The sequence below is a fragment of the Tachypleus tridentatus genome, chromosome 11, assembly GCF_004210375.1.
Source record: "Tachypleus tridentatus isolate NWPU-2018 chromosome 11, ASM421037v1, whole genome shotgun sequence".
NCBI lineage: Eukaryota > Metazoa > Arthropoda > Merostomata > Xiphosura > Limulidae > Tachypleus > Tachypleus tridentatus.
In genome coordinates this window covers 88,783,814-88,799,903 of record NC_134835.1, presented here as the reverse complement: position 1 = coordinate 88,799,903, position 16,090 = coordinate 88,783,814, and the positions used below count along the sequence as shown (strand labels likewise).

The 16,090-nt window shown below is 34.2% G+C and overlaps 2 protein-coding genes across 5 annotated transcripts in view; one reads left to right on the top strand and one right to left on the bottom strand.

Moving 5' to 3' along the window:
* LOC143232718 (protein timeless homolog) overlaps positions 1-16,090 on the bottom strand; it is a 201,229-nt gene that overhangs the window by 97,173 nt on the left and 87,966 nt on the right. The gene's annotated exons all lie outside the window — the stretch shown is intronic.
* The window catches only part of LOC143232719 (uncharacterized), a 49,244-nt gene that overhangs the window by 26,966 nt on the left and 6,188 nt on the right, over positions 1-16,090 (top strand). The window lies entirely within an intron of this gene.

Genomic DNA, 16,090 nt, shown 5'->3' with positions numbered 1-16,090 from the left:
CGACCCTAAGATTTCGACTGAAGCTTCCTAATCACCTGGACAAGCTGAGCCCAGTATAACAGAAACTATATGAAAACGCTTACTTAATAATGTCCGATTTCTATGGGATTTTAAAGTCGTTTTTAATTCACTATACCTAATTTAATTACGTTACGTGAATAATGTTTTGTCATTTCCCTTATTAATTATTGCATGTTATACAGCGGACGAACTGTTTAATGATTATATAAATGTTTTTTTATTTTCCTCCAAAGGTGAGATTGAAAAGATAATTCGCGAAGTGGAGGTCTATTATTGATTGGCCACACCCGATACAAGCCTCATCAGCACAGCTTGGGTCAGCAAATTGTATTTATTTGGTTTGCTGAAAACTAAATATATACTTCTATCATATAAAGTTTCCCTATTTTCAAAGCTAAGAAAATAAACGGAAATTGAAACAAGACTGGATATTTTATGTCTCGTGTATTTCTTAATGGATTGCCTTGAAATTTGTTATGTGAAAACGCTTAGTAGAGCCTATCCTGTGATAATATGTGATAGTTTGGATTACTACAGTCCAAGCTACAAAAGGTTGAAAGTTGGTAAACTATCACTCCTGTTAGTAACAACGCGTCCTGCAATTTGTTTTGGCCATATAATAGCATCGCGTGTCTTGGCCTTGTGTGTTTTCTTATAGCAAAGCCGCATCGGGCTATCTGCTATGTCCATCGAGGGGAATCGAACTCCTAATATAGCGTTTTAGAGCTGATAGCATGTTTTCATGAAATCCCACGGACTGACAGGAGACAAGTGGTCCAAAGACCATGAAAAAACTTAGATAAAAATAAAAATCGTTTCTGAGGACATCACGAAATCATGTCAACAATCTGTGAGAGTTCATTATTTATTTTCAGAGGACTTTCTCTCATATGTAAATAAATCTTACTACACAATTTATTTCCGCACTTCCCTCATGTTAAGCATTCTTAAACTACTATACGGAAACGTTCACGTGAATTCGGTTTATTTTATGCTCCAAAATATTGGAAACATTTTTTTTTTATATTTGTAATAATCACTAATATGATTCATTAGTTTCGTCGGTAACTTGATGAAACTTAGACGACATTATCATCATTATACGAGGTTGAAGCCCTATAATATCCGACCTAGGAACTATAATAATTGTAATCAGTGAACTCGTTGCCTACCATAATTATCTTAGAAGAAGCAATACTATATCGAAACCGTGAAAGGTAATTATATAAATTGGCTTACTCTATCGTAGCATGTGTAATTCTACTATAACGACAGCCGACGAGACTAAATCTTGCAGGTGTTGCGATCGTAAAGCAATATCATTTCCCATGAAACATAACCTTAATTATCATAACTGTCGAAGTTTGTGGTAATATATATTGGCAATGGGAAGTAATACTAAGTTTTAGATCTTAAGAACATTAGTGTAATTTTTGGACATGCAATGATTGACAGTAATTTGCTTACTTAAATCGAATTCACGGGGACTGAACTTGATATATGTGAATGAAACAATAATTTAGACGATACAAGATAAACCTTTGCGTACATTAAACATTCTACACCACAGGCACAATTCCTGTAAACGATGAGCCCACTGAGCTATCAAAAGTTTGTAACAACCACACGTCTCAACTGTCTCTGTCCACAAAGCGAATACCATGAACAAAACATTTCTACTCGACTATTTCTGTAAATAGACATCTATCAAGTTCCCGTAAATACTTCATGTTTTACATCAATATGAAGGAAGAATGTTAGATTTTCTCTACCGACTGTGTACACCCTCAAAAATACGTTTCAAGAGGGCTAGAAGTGCCCTTCGAGACGCAACCTGTTAAAATCGATTCATCTTCGTTACCCTTGTTTCTATGAAAACAGCAGCAAAAAATGGTGCCAAAAGATAGGTGGATATATAATTATTTATTTAATGCTGCCTTTTAAACAATATGCTATGAAGAGTAGTCCTTTTCAGAATAATTTGTTTTATGCCAATTATATTGCAATTGACAATTAATACAACTGGAAACATTATATTAAGATAATTTCTTCAATAAATCAACATAAAACAACTGCATTCTGATGAAAAATCATATATTCATAATCAATACAGTTTTATATTTACTGATGTGTATTAAAACGTAGTAGAAAAAAATTATAATAGTGCCTCATCTTGCCGATCAGTACTTTATACAATATTTTTTATCTGCTTAAACAAATGCTACTTCCAGCTAGATAAATGTATAACAAAATATAGAATGTTTAGATATTTTAGTCTTGGCATGAAAATTCTGTTACCCCAATATTGGCTAGGCTTAGTTCCACAGATATACCGATATGTATAACTAAAATGGTTCTTGTACTTAAGATAACACTCTATATTTGCCTCTATGAATTACGAAAATTAGATTTCATGTTAAAATATGACCCCACAAATGCAAGCGGATTCCCAGCAAGTCAATTATATTTATTTGTTTTTACTTTATTTCTAATAAATCCGGATTTTCTAACCGGATTCAACACGAACTGATAAATTTTCTCGTAAAATACGAAAAGGGATACAAGTATTGGGAAAACAATCTATGAATTAAATCAAGTTATTTTAAGAAATTAAAAATGCCACGCACAATTCCAAATTAAATTGAATATTTAGCATAGATGAAATTACTTATATGCGTATTGAAACATTTATTGGTAAATAAATCACACTATAAATCTTCAAATGAAACAGTTAATAAAACTACATTGTAAAGTTTTATGCTTATTTAAAAACAAAAAAAACAACTGTTGTCTGAAATTGTGCTGTAATGATAGCTTTTGTTTTTTGTTTGTTTGTTGGATTTTGTGGAAGCTTCAAGAGTGTTAGCAGTTCCTAATTTTGAAGTGATAGACCACAAGGAAAGCAGTTAGTTATCACCCACCGCCAACTTTCGTACTACTCTTTTCAGACAGAAAAGTGGGACTTGACAGTCGCTAACTCCTTTTTAGGAACGTTGAATAAAAGAATGATAACTGGTTCAGTAAATTATAAAACTATTAATTTCTTAAGCCTACTTGTTTCAGCAACACATTCACTATAATTAGGTCTGTTAGCATAGGGTTTACGTTGCCTATTTTTAAACTCCAACCATTAAACGGTCCATTTAGAGTAACAAGTGAGACAGTAGAATGGGCTAACAATATTTGGTCAACTTTAATAAAATCGCACTTATATGTGATCAAAGTTTCTATAAAACATAGATCGGCACGCTAACCAGTGGTTTGCGATATATTCCAATTGACTGCCTTTCAAAGGCAGTCTAATTAAAATAATCTCACTTTTGATTCGTGGCGGTAAGTTGGCTGTGTCATCTAATACAACGCGATAGTTTCACATTGAAGGTAACCTCCCTAGTGAGAAGAAACTTTATGTTGTTTGAACATGAGTTCCACACATGTAATACATCTTTTCTGGGCGTCATATGAGCGAAACGATGCTTTAGCACAGCTGATTTATATATGCGGTACCAACAATGACGAAAAATTTAACTTTTTCTTTCATACATGCATGGCTTAAGACATAAGTATGTAACATGAAAGTTGCACATGGAAGCAAATGTTTTCATGCCTGTAATAAGTCCGTGTCTCATGAAACTAATTAAGCACGAGCAGTTTTAAAGTGTTAGGACCTGACGTAAATGTCAGTGGATTGTTTTCGTTTTTCTACAGAATATCTAAGTGTATACTTGTCTGAAATTCACAAATGTCTTTAGTTTAAGTTTGGTGAATTTCGCGCAAAGCTTCACAAGGGCTAGATGTGCTAGCTGTTCATAATTATGCAGTGAAGGACTATAGGGAAAGCAGCTCAACTCGCATTCTGGCCATGCCAGACCTATGTTGTTAGAGAAAAGTTAATTTTGTTTAACTGTGGTGGCAGTAAAAATGTTGAAGGTTAAATATTTTACTTTGACCTGGCATAGCATGTGTGTGATATGTTATCACGGTAATACCTTTACTGCAACAAACACTGATCGTTCAGTAGTTATGCTTTTATAAAATAGAACAAAATTCAACATCAGTTAATTTGGAGAAAGCGCAAATTTCTATAAAAAGTCATTTACAGTTAAAGACAGAAAATATAAATATAGTTGGTCCAATTAACGAAAAGGTAATCACTAATTGGAATAAACACACGAAGTGTGCTTAGCATAAAAATGCACTATATTGGTAAATATCGTTATTTCCCAAACTGTATTCAGAAAGAAAGAGAGAGGTGGGGCATTATTTTTTTCTAATATTAATTTCCCAATAAAAATGAAGAATATACGTAAGTAACGTTAATTTCATGTCAATAACAACATATTATTATTATATTTATGGTATTCTAATTCGTTTCTACTCATCACACACAGCTCAACGTTTAGCACATCTTCAATATTAACTTCTTTCTTCAGAGGATGCAGTATCTTCAATACATGACAACTAGAAAATATTTATCAGGCAAGCGCGAGACATCAGACGATAGGGTAATCAGGTTACACAGTCCATGGTCCCGTAAGATGGTCCCCAGCTGGGACACCATTAAGTATACGGTTTTACAACACTAAAATCATGGGTTCGATTACCCTCAGTGGATACAACAGGTAGCCCGATGTGGTTCTGCTATAAAATCTCACATACATACTCTTACGGGATTATTATAAGAGCTCCCACCAAACACACACACACACACACACGCATACATACACACCACTTTCGTTATTTTAAGTTACAAAATTAGATGGCTCTTATTTTAATGGACTAAACACCGTATATTCTATGGTACTTTACGAGAAACAAAAATATATTAATTTCATATGTTATTTTTAATTCATCATTGTGAAATCTCTCAAAATACCAGACCCCAAGCAATCGGTAAAGAACACACCTTATCAAACCACTTACGAATAATGGGACTGACTGTAAGATTTTATCGCCCCAATGACTGAAAAGACAAACTTATTGGTGACAAATCTCGAGTTGCGAGTTGAGCGTCTTAAAATATTTCCGAAAACGCAGCATAGTAAACAATATTACGAAGAACAACAGAGGGCATTTCGCAAACATTTGACATATCACTGCATTTATATGTTTGCGTACGTAAAATTACCAAGGTTCTAAAAGATGACGTATTTCGATCCTAAGTTAAAAAGATATTTTCCAATATGAAGAACTCAGAGTCATCAGTAAAGCTGTATTACCGTGTTTCTCCGAAAATAAGACAGGGCTTATATTAATTTTCACTCCAAAATATGACACTAGGGCTTATTTTCGGGAGATGTCTTATTTTGATATATTAAAAAAATGAAGTTACAAAGTAAAACTATTAAACTAACCATTTAAAATAAACTATTATTAAACTATTAAACTAACTGATTAATACTTATACAAACTAATTAACTAACTATTAAACTAATTAATAATTTTTTTTTTATTTCTTTCTGCCCACCACATATATTAAACCCCGATTTTTAGCGTTGTACGTCCGCAAACATACCGCCGTGCCACCTGGCGTGGAAAGCGGATTTTAACTTAGTAAAATAAAATCAATTGTTTTATGAACACGTATATATGTTTAATAGTTTATTATAAACGTTCTAGTGAATAGATCAAAAGTGATGTTCCAAGGTTTATTATTAATTTTGCAGTTAGTAAATTAAACATATTAACAAGGATGTTATATAGTAAGACATACGTCAAGATAGACACCCAAGGGAGGATTACAACATGTACATCTGTGTGTTTCTTGAGTTATATACTAATTTATAAATTTCACTCTGAATGTATCTATCTATCTATCTATATGTGCCTGTTGTGTGGAATTGACCGATACAGTTGGTGGAGCTCTTAGTGCCCTCAAAAACTAAGTTTAAATGAACAAGAATTCAGACGAACGATTCCAATATGGCAGCCATTTCAATTTTACCGCCTTAAAGCTGAGTGATGATTCAACTATGTAAGTAAGTTAATAAAAATAAACAAACAAGTAAAGCCAACGTTAAACGAAAGTGACGTTCAATATCACGTGTAGCACAAATACATTCGCACTGCATGAATGGTTCGTGTGCTACGGCTCAAAATAGTGGAACAGACGGCTTACGTCGTTACTTATAGTATTACTTCCTCAATAAGCCAGTCGTAATCAGGTATTATTACTAGTGTGTGTGTGTGAATAAATTTAAACTTCGAATTGTTAAAATCACAATCTTCAGCGAAATAAAATCGTTGTAGTATATTACTTAAAACTATTTCTTTTAAATAATCATCAAAGGAGTATAGTCCAAACTAAAGTGGTAACAAGTTTGTCTGATAGACAGTATATATTCCTTTTTTTGTGCTCCTGTAGAATTTCCAAAAGACAGACAAAACTCTGACTGAAATGCTATAGCTTTCTTAAAAGACCACTTGCAGCTGTGGAAAAGAAAGATAAGGTTTTCGGATAATGAATTTCAGCCCGTTAAAAAGTAATATTGGAGTCCGTCAAATTGTTTACTGTGGTTGCTTTGACATTATCTATATACCTAAAATCGAAAAGCCGAAATAAATGACATCACAAGCAACGTTTCATACTACTCTATTGAACACATTTATTCATTCAGGCGCGAACGAGCTATGCGATATGTCAAAAACGAATCAACGCAGAAACAATAATGGCAGCCACTCTACAAAAACAAATCGTCACAAGAGAACTTCGCTTTCTCTGTGTTGGTATTTGGGTAATTATGTGGAATACCCTGGAGGGTCAAGTGCACTAGACCTCTTCCTCCTTCACAAGAGACCAAACAGCATCATTAGTTTAACTTGAATTTCGCGCAAAGCAACACGAGGGCTATTTACGCTAGCAGTCCCTAATTTAACAAAGGCTAGAAGGAAAGCAGCTAGTCATCACCACCTACTACCAACTCCTAGACTACTCTTTTACCAACGAATAGTGATATTTACCGTCACATTATAACGCTCTCATAGCTAAAAGTTGGGACAAGGATTCGAACCTGCGACCCTCAGATTACGTATCAAGCGCCCTAACCACGGGGCAATCAATAAATTTAACAACATTAAATCATTTTCACCAATACTTGTGTTAAACAAGCGATAAGTAATAATTTATCTCTTGTTATTGTACATAAATTCCTCAACGTCTATAGCGGGAATGAGAGGTACTAGTTTTTTTTTTATAAAGACTTATTTATTAAAACAAAACTACTACCTTTCATTCTCTCTCAAGACATATATAAATTCTAAACATCGTCAACAATAATAAGAGATAAATTATTCCTTATATTGCTTGTTTAACATAATTATTGGAGAAAACGATTTAATGTTCTTAAATTTATTGATTTCTACATAAAACAAACCAGAAAGATTGCATGTTGTTATACAGGTAAATGAACAATCTTTTATTTCATTATCTATATCACAAACGGAATACTTCTGTTGTTTCTACTCTGTATGAAAAAACATCAAAGTGCCCAATAAATGTCTAAGTAAACACTGATTGTTTCATTTTCGCTCCAGTATATAGATTTTTAGTTCAGAAACGAGGCTCACGTGCTGTAACGTCACAGTTGCAACAGCTACGCGAGCCAGTACAGTATATGATCGGAAAGTGTCGGTGCTAAGAACAATAACTAAATTTTATATGCAAAAACGGCTCGTTTGGGTTGAGAAAATATTTTACATAGAAGAGCGAACAACGTTTCGACCTTCTTGGGTGAGCCTGACGATGACCGAAGAAGGTCGAAACGTTGTTCGCTCTTCTATGTAAAATATTTTCTCAACCCAAACGAGCCGTTTTTGCATATAAATTTCTCAACAAGTGGGTTTCTCGACATCACTGAATAACTAAATTTTATAATCACAAAAGGTATATATTTTTGACATCTCCAAAATGTCTTATTACGTTGTATACAGGTACAACAGCGACACCAGACATGAAAAAACTAACAGATATGTTTACACGTATGACTACTTTCTAATTCCACCACTTTGACGCACAGTTCAAAACGTTTCAAAATACGTTGTGCAATTTTACAAATTTCAAAAGTTAAACTACTTTCTGAAATTTTCAACTTTGTGAATCTCGCAAAAAATAAACGGTATTGCTACTTGTAAAGCACGGGTGGTAATAGGAATGGTTTCCAGAATAGAATGAAATAAAGGAGAGGGGAGAACTTAACCGATTTCAACCATCCTTTTAATGGATATACGTAAGATAACACTACCACTTACGAAATACATGACACAGTTTTATGTTTAATCATCCATTCCGACTTCTTTGCTTTAATCCTGGGTCTGAGGAACTTGTTTGTTAGTGTGAAATTAAGCACGAAGCTTTGCTTACCATGGCTGTAGAAACTCGGTTTATCGCGGTGTAAGTCCGCAGACGAACCGGTGTACAACTAGAAAGCGTCAGAGAAACGTCTTCCTTTGATTTGTCTTCGAATAGATAGGAAAATTTTCAGTCCCAGTTTTTACTGTTTACGCTTTTTTGTCAATGTTCCAGCCCGAGACAATTCAATGTTGTATAGTGATGTTCAAAGCCTTCATCACTCACGTATTCTAAACCCATAATCCGATACTGATATATTTAACTGTGTTACTGGACGCGTCTGAGATCCGATAACAGCAATAATATGCTTCTATAGTTTCCATCCTATTAGAAACAAACTCATTAGAATTACTTAATTTTGTAAATCATAAAATAAGACTGCTGAAGCTTATTCATGTGTTGACTTCAAATTCATTTGAAGGCATATTTTGAATGTTATTATAACTTACTTAGAAAGCCATATGAAATACAGAAGTTTCGGAACATTATAACCTACTGACTGATATACACTGATGGCCAAAATCTTAAGGCCAATGAACATAAAGAAACAATATTCATTTTGCATTGTTAGACTCAACCACTTATTTGAATAGACCTTCGAAAGATGAAAATAAGAAAAAGGAAAATGTGAACACAATGAAATTAGCCTAAATACTAGCTGGTCAAAATATTAAGACCATACTGAAACAAAGCGTTAATCGATACACATATAACGAAATTTAGTCATTTGTGTTCAAGCATTAGCGTTGTCAACATATCCCACTGACATCTCCTGTGTTACATTGGGTAAAAACATGATAAAGGCTAAAAAGTTGACAAAGTTTGAACGTGGCAGAATTGTCGAGCTGCAAAAGCAAGGTCTCTCTCAATGTGCCATAGCTAGTGACACTGGGCGAAGTAAAACTGCTGTTGCAAATTTCTTAAAAGACCCTGAAGAATACGGAACGAGAATTCCAAGTGGTCGGCCCAAAAATTTTAGCCGGCTTTGAGCAGGAGGATTCGACCGGTTGTTCGGCAAGACACCAGCCGATCGTCGAACCAGATTAAGGCCCTTACAGACACAGAATGCAGCTCAAGAACAATAAGACGGCATCTTAGAGAGAAAGGCTTTAAAAACCGTAAACGTCTTCAAAGGCCACGCCTCCTTCCACACCACCAAACAGCTCAGTTAAACTTTGCTGAAAAGCACCAAACATGGGACGTAGAAAAGTGGGCAAAGGTTTTGTTCTCTGATGAGAAAAAATTTAACCTGGATGGTCCAGATGGCTTCCAACGTTACTGGCACGATAAGGATATCCCACCGGAGACATTTTCTACACAACACAGTGGAGGAGGTTCCATTATGATCTGAGGTGCTTTCTCCTTTCATGGAACAATGGAGCTTCAGGTTATAAAGGAGCGTCAAACAGCAGCTGGCTACATTGCATGTTGGAAAGAGCATCCTTATTGACTGAAGGCTCTCGCTTGTGTGGAAATGACTGGTTCTTTCAGCAGGACAACGCTGCAATCTACAATGCCCGCAGGACAATGGACTTTTTCATGGCGAATAGCGTGATTCTTGTGGACCATCAAGCGTGTTCGCCCGAACTGAACCCCACTAAAAATGTTTGGGGGTGGATGGCAAGGGAAGTCTATAGAAATGGACGTCAATTCAAAACAGTGCATGATCTTCGTTGAGTCATATTCACCACTTAGAATAACATTCCAGCCAGCCTTCTGCAAACGCTTATATCGACCATGCCAAATTGAATGTTTGAAGTTATTCGCAATGACGACCGTGAAACTCACTACTGAAACCTCTTCTTGGGTATTTCCTACCCTGTTTAGGACTTATTTTTGGTATGGTCTTAAACTTTTGACCAGCTAGTATTTAGGTTAATTTCATAGTGTTCACACTTTCCCTATTAAATGCTAAAAAAAATATTTTTATTTTCCCTTTTCATCTTTCAAAGCTATACTCATATAAGTGGTTGAGTCTAACAACGCAAAATGCATATTTTTTCTCTATGTTCATTGGCCAGCAGTGTATTTTTGTGCTTAAACTTACATATTTCACAGTTACTTCTTCTTTTTTTTTTGTAGACCCAAATCTACGACAAACATTAGACTTATGCTAACGTAACGATCACATGCTGGGTACATGAAACAGTGATCAGGCCCCATCCATGATTTATTGCTTCTGATTGAAGATAAAGTGTTCATGTACTGGCAATAAAGGCATAAAACTAAAAGAAAACAGATGTGAGAAGGCTAATAGCTGAAACTAATAATTCTCAAAAGTTAGTGTTAGGATAGTGAAAAGATAAAATGTAAAGTTTTACTTAAAGAACAAAATAAAAAAAAAAGCTTTAAATATTAACTTACGAGGTTCTAAATATTGTATAAATGGAATAGGAAATAAATTTCATCAGAACAATCCTATTCTAAGCATGATGCAATAACAGTGAGCGTAAAATTAGTGGTACTTTGTTTTATAACACAAGATAAAAAGAAAAAATACTACGTTTTTTTGTGACTTTGGAAATTACTGATGTATGTTCGATTCCCCTTCCCTCCAACAGAGGCAGCGAAAATCTGGTTTAATCCATAATTAACCCATACGTAATTATATAAACAAGCAAAACACTTGAGTAATAGCAAAGTGTGTTTCATAATTGTTGAAACTAGCTTATGAAGACATATAACCTTATACAAGCTGTATTTTGAAACTTAAATGCGGATAATATTATATTCTCAATACAAGGGTAAAATAACGCCGGAAGAACATCGTAACTTGTTTATAACTTTTCCTGACCTGGAAGTCTGTAATTTACATAGTTATGTCGATGTTTCCACAAGTGACACTGCAAGAATAAATGAGCGAATGTGTTAAAACGAAAACAGCAGCAAAGTCAAAAGTATTGGAATATGTATGTCTTAGATTAATAACTGGTACTTAACCATTCCAATTATTTTACGACTCTTACTGAAATTAACGAGTCCAAATATTAGATACAACCGCTGAAGGTACACATACAACATTAAATAAACATATAAAATTGAGAATAAAATAGTATTCACCTTTCTAAAAATTACTGATCGAATCTCGAAACTGCAGTCAAAATTGTAAGCATTTAAGCTTATGTTGGGAAATTTTGCAAGGAATGAAAACTCCAATTAAAATGATAATGAAATATAGTAGTAAACAATTAAAGCTCTACTGAAATCAGTAATAACCAATACAATACGTACAATGGTTGCTTATCTGAATTTGATAAATACCATAATAATATATAAACATACTCAAAGCTCTCATGAACTTCGAAATTTCATATTTTATCAATACTTAGGCCCTCAAAACTTGAGCAAAGATTTGATTTGTTTCTGAATTTTGCGCAAATCTACACAAGGGCTATCTGCGTTAGCAGTACCTAATTTAGCAGATTACGAAGGACAGTAAAAACATGCATAATATGTGAACACTACATCTTCTACACCATATTACGTTTACTTTTCACTCTTAAGCAAGGGAATAATAAAATGTATACAGAGTGAGTTAAATATTATTATCATATCGAACATTAATACATTTTTCTAAAGTGTATAAGGATGTTGAAAAACTGCACGCAACGATCTGTTCCTTACTACTTTCAGTTAGAACGGCTAAAAAGTGAGACACATTCCGGCGGTCAGGTGGTCACTGTACAGTTGATTAAATGTTTTAATTTCATACTCCTGCTACTACTTTGGCTTAATTATTTACTCAGAATAATGTGCAGCAGCAAGATGGTTAAATCATTATTGCTTATGCTATTATTAAAACCTTCTGTTATATCATTCAGAAGAGCCACGCTTATCTTCTTTCCTTTCTTACTGTTATTTCCAATGTTCTGAGAACTGGACCATTTACTAAAGTTTGCCTAGGACTAAATATGTTATGTAGCAAGTAAGCTCAACCACGTATATTAGTGTAAGGTTGTATAACAAAATAGATTAAAACTGAATAAAATATTTATATATTTTCTTGGATAATACAAAATTATAACCCAATTTCTGTTCAATGTGTAGTGTAATTTTCACACTCTTAGTTACCTGTGATAATTTATCTTATCGAACCTTCTAAATTTGCTGTTTGACATAATTCAAAACACTTTAATTGTGCTGTATCAGACTCAAACAGAATAAATGACTTAATTTGAATTTCCTTCACAATTTAATTACGCTAGTCTGCACGTACTATAATTAACTGAAATAGGGCTGAAAATTATTAACTCAAGCAGTCTTGTTTTAAAAACCTCAAGAATTTCTACAGCTATCGACAGGTAATCCCTGAAATATTAAAGGCTTATATACAAGCTGTTATTAATACGGTCTAATTAATTTACTGAACCTAAACTTGTACACCTAAAGACAAAAATTTCCGCAAATGAACCTAGTTCTTCTTCCTTGGAAAGTAATGTTAAACTTAAAGAACTTCAGATGGTATTAATGGTGTAATTATCATAATTATTTTGACCTGAACTTATTTTCATTTCCTTCACTAGTAGGTATCAATTATCTGAAAACTACTTTTTGTTACTACAGTGACTTATCAAATAACGTAAAAGTTTATTTACTTACAATTCTATTCTATAATTATCATGCAAAAAAGCCGAACGTTCAAGTATGTGATTGTAAAAATAAATAAACTAATTTATATATATATATAATAGCTTACATTGAGACATTTTGTCAAACAATGTAAAATGTATAACCAGTTTATACATGTCAGATAAAAATACAACTATATCTCTTGAAACTTAAATCACAAATGCAAGCTAAAGAAAGCGCATGTTAATAACTGTAACAACGTATATATTATAACATAAGTGGACAGAAGAAACTACAACCACAGAGTTACATAGATAATAATGTGTACTTTTATAGATGTAAGCAGGAAGAGCAAATCATTATATGCCTAGTTCGCCTTTATTAGCTGCATATTGTTCATAACTTGAGTGCATACCTGAGAAAATACATGTAACGTTATACGCAACGATCGATTCTTTTACGTGTAATTGTAACTATATATATTGTTGTGACTGCTTTTAAATGTTAACTTTCTCTGTTTGAATTGTTTTGAGTATTAATGTCATTATATTATCTCTTTTTTTTATCCAAAGCAATTCAAACATTTACGGACATTTTAAAATACATTACAATGTAACTCGTTTTTTATTTGGTAAACTTACCGAAACCATTACTTGACAAACTTGATATGTACCCTTACGAACCTCGGGGTAACATGCGAGAATCTACGATGGGTTATGACACAGTACGTCTTCCCCGCGCTTGAACTGATAGCGTACGTGTGTATAAAGTCGTTCTGTTTATATCTGTATACACTTTTAACTACTACCTTCCTGACGATCTCAATCAAATCTGATATGTATTATTTCACACTACCGAAGAGTGAAGAGCCACTCCTCCTCCCGTTGACAACAACAGGTTACCATAACAGACATTGGGTACAAAAAATATTTTATCCTGATGTTCCAATGTCCACAAACCTACACAATACGAGTATCGGAATCAGATCTTGATCGTTATAAATCCGGAAGCCTGCGCAATGGTACTCAAGAACTATCTTAACTATCTGTCACTATTTTAAACTGAAAGACTAGAGAAGACAGCTAGTTAACAGCACCCATTACCAGATATTGGGATACTTTTTGCTAATGGCATAGAGAAATTTGACTGTCACACTTATTACGCACTCAGCCACGAACTGCGGTGCGCGATTTTACTTTTCCGATAACGATCCACAGTCCGGCACGCTAATCTTAACGTGTATTAACAGTATACGAAACCGAAGATTTAAAATCACAAAGAAATAAAATTGGAATTTACCACCACATTACAGAATCTCGTCTCTAACCAATATATTGATTAAAATGTTAACTTATTTGTGTTCAAAGCTTCAAAATATAAACACACTGCGTTTTCTTTTCACCACGTGCCAAAATAACTGTTGGTAACTAGCGCATGTGGGTTAGATGAACACTGTAGAACATTTTCTTTGGAAGGTTTGGTTTGAATTTCGCGCAAATCTATACGAGGCTATCTGCGCTAGTCGTCTCTAATTTAGCAGTGTAAGACTAGAGGGAAGGCAGTTAGTCACCACCATCCACCGCCAACTCTTGGGCTACTCTTTTACCAACGAATAGTGGGACTGACCCTCACTTTTATCGCCCCAATGGCTGAAAGGGCAAGCATGTTTGGTGTGACGAGGATTCGAACTTGCGACCGTCGGATTACGAGTTAAGGCGCTTGGCCTTAACCACATGGCCATGCCGGGTCTTCTTTGGAAGGGCCGAACACAATCTGTGCATGACATATTGCATAAGAAAAATGAAGTACCATAATATTTTACTAATCATACCAAAATTTCCATTTATTTTATATATCTTCATCAACCTATGTGATAAACACTACCGATGATGACAACAACGTATCGCAGCAATACCTTCCAAAATTCCAATATATGCAAACAATTTATCCTCACAAATCTTAAGAGAACAATCGGAAATAGCTAGTGTCAAATTGAATTTTTTCTAAATGCTGGTAAAAACAATGCTTACTTTACGTATGAACACTAAATGTTCAAATAATGGCAGCTATCCAGAATCTCATTTACAAACTCGTCAAGCTTATACACTTTAAATCTCTTAGAAATAATCATTCCCACGATTCTTTTCTATATATTTAATTTGCATACAGACTGCAAACCAGTTGTTCTTTCCTTCGTTTAGGATGTGTATTACATATATCATTCCAATCGTTCACACATGCAATAGTAGTTTCAAAACTATGCACAGAAACCACAGGTTACTGTTAGAGCTGAAAATCGAGTTTTCATCTATTTATCCATTACAATAGCCGTTAATGTCAGTTGACAATTTATTAGTGAAAGGCTACAACAAATTCAGAGTTATGTCCATGTAATATCACTGAGCAGATATCTTAAATTTATGAAAAGTGTTTTATTGTCAATAATTAGTTTAAATATACGTCTAGCGTTTTATATATTCGGTCTGTAAATAGTATAATCGAAATACTAGACCCAGTGTTGATTTGTTTTTGAATTTCGCGCAAAACTACACGAGGGCTACCTGCGCTAGTCGTTCCTAATTTAGCAATGTAAGACTAGAAGTAGGACAGTTAGTCATCACTTCCCACCGCCAATTCTTGAGCTACTCATTTACCAACGAAAAGTTGGATTGACTGTAACTTCATAACGTCCCCACGCCTGAAAGGGCGAGCATGTTTTGGTGAGACGGTAATTCGAACTCGCGACCCTCAGATTGCCAAGCCACCTAGTGATAAAAAAATGGTTAAAAGATCAAGGTGATCTGTTCCCACCAATCGCGTAAAAAGTCAATGATTATCACGAGATTCTTGCTGCGTGTAACTGTAAGTTATGCATGATAATAATAACAATAAATACAAATTATTTGCTATTGTTTGTATATTTCAATGACCCATTTGTTCTTTCTTTATATTTCCAAAACTAAAGATGTAGTAGCAGTGCTCTGTCTTCCACTTATGAGTTGGTTTTCTTAACTTAATGATAAGATATTGTAACATTCTGAGCTCTACTTCATCTCGGGCATGGATGATGATGCAGAATAATTCCAACTCGGACTGTTAGAAAATCTTAACACTGAACTAAAAATGAGAAATATATATGTATAAAATGCCAGA